Consider the following 2,279-nt stretch of genomic DNA (forward strand, 5'->3'; position numbering starts at 1 on the left):
GGAGCGCCCCTGTCGGTGTCAAAACCGGCGGATCTCGGGTAGGGGGTCCCGAACTGTGCGTCTAAGGCGGATGGTAACAGGAGGCAGGGGACACGATGTTTTACCCAGATTCGGGCCCTCTTGATGGAGGTAAAACCCTACGTCCTGCTTGATTATTCTTGATAATATGAGTAGTACAAGAGTTGATCTACCACGAGATTAGAGAGACTAAAAACTAGAAGCTAGCCTACGGTATGATTGTCTGTTGTCCTATGGACTAAAACCCTCCGGTTTATATAGACACCGGGGGGGGCTAGGGTTACACAAGGTCGGTTACAAAGGAGGAGATATGCATATCCGTACTGCCTAGCTTTCCTTCCATACCAAGGAGAGTCCCATCCGGACACGACACGAAGTCTTCAATCTCGTATCTTCATAGTCCAACAGTCCGGCTGTCCGGAAACCCCTTAATCCAGAACTCCCTCAGCCCCCCTGCCCACCTCCTCGTCTCGACCCCCTCCTCCTCCATCTCCCTTTGCCGCCTCCGGCGTGCCCGGATGGCGCCGGCGCCGGCGCACGTCCATTCCCCGCGCGACTGGAGGGGGAGTCGGGGCTCCCTCCTACTCGGCGGTGATGCTGCTCGGCTCGCGGTGGTGGGGCCCGGCGGCGGAGTTCTGCGGGCCTCGGGTGCTCTCGATGCGGTGGCGTGGCCGTTGGCGGCGGGGCGGCGTGGTGGGCGGTAAGCCGGCGGCGCCCGCTCCCAGATATGGGCCCTTTCGGGTCCCATCTGGGCTGGGGCGGGCTTGCGGTCCGGGTCGCGATGGCGTAGCTCCCTGGTGGTGCGGCGAGGCGGCTGTGGATGCAATGGTGATGGCTTTGGCGGCTGGCATGCTGCAGTATGGCTGCAGGGACTATCCGGACCCGTTGGGGTCCGGCCGGGGCAGTGTGGCCTGGAAAGTCCCTGTTGCTATGTCCAGTCGGCTCCGCGCGGCGGTGGAGGTTGTTCCCTCTTGTCGGCTGCGTTGCGGTTGCCACCGAGCCCGGTGTCTTCTCGTCCTACCTCCAGGTCTCGTGTTGGTGGCCTCGGTGAGATGGTGATGATGGTGCGGTATCCGTAGTGGCGCAGGATGGTGGGCGACATGTTGGGCGGTGCGCTTCCATTTGTCTGGAGTGGCGGTGGTGGTTTCGGGGCGGGAGAAATCTCTGGCGGCTCGTTCGCCACCGGCGCGGCTGCGCCCATGGGCGTTGCCGGACCCTCCTGAGGGGCGTCGGTGATACCCCTTCCCCACTGCCATCCGCGTGCCGGGGGAAACCCTAGGACTTGTCCGAGCAGCAGCAGCGTCGTCGTCGCATTTCTTCATGAAGATGTTGCTTGGTACGCGAGACTTCGGAGTGCTTGGCGGGCGGTGGTACTTCTCCGGAGGGTGCAGCGGGTGTCGGCCATCTTTGCTTAATTGATCTGCCGGCGTCGGCATTTATTTCTTTTTTCTTTGTCTCTTTTTTTCCTTTTGGGATTGTTTGTGCCGCGGCCCCAGCAAGCTGATTGTATCGGTTGGATGTTGCTTTATAATCTAAAGCGGGGGAAACCCTTTTTCATAATAGGTCATTTGCCAAGTGTACCGGCGACAACACTCGACAAACAGGTGCTTTCTGAACTGTTAAGTTTGGTAAACATGCCAAGTGTTTTTCTTAAGACACTTGGCAAACAATAAAAGAGATGAAAATAAGAAAATGAATAAATGCAAATAAAAGAAAAGACAGAAGAGAAAAAATTAAAGATAAGAAAAGCACAAAAAGAAAAAGAAAGGAAGGAAATGACAAAAATGGAAAAAGGTGTTTGCCAAGTGTTACATACTATAGAACACTCGACAAAGTCTGCTCTTTGCGAGTGTTTACACTCCGCAAACAGACATACACACCATCCGCATGAAGCCTTCTGATTGGTCAGAACAAACCTCCCATGGATCATGCTCGTGGTTGCTAGATTATCTTAGATGCAGCGGCCAGCCCATCTCCTCCCCCTCTCTTCTTATCCTTTTCCTCTCTTCCCTTTCTTCTCGCCGGTCCTCTCCCTTTTTGTCTCAATGATGCCGGCCTCTGCCACCTTACACTGCGCATTGGTGCCCCTTTCCACCTTGCTCAGCCATCCTGGCCTCTACCACTACGGATCCGACGACCCCAAGCATGGATCCATCAACGACGCGCCAAATCAAAGCTACGTGTGCACCTCCCCCGCATCCTCTCCCATCGACAAGAGGCAGCAAAAAAAGGGCAGCGGCGAGCTCGAATAGGCGACGACG

This window comes from Triticum aestivum, chromosome 1A (genome assembly GCF_018294505.1).
Source record: "Triticum aestivum cultivar Chinese Spring chromosome 1A, IWGSC CS RefSeq v2.1, whole genome shotgun sequence".
Taxonomy (NCBI): Eukaryota; Viridiplantae; Streptophyta; class Magnoliopsida; order Poales; family Poaceae; genus Triticum; species Triticum aestivum.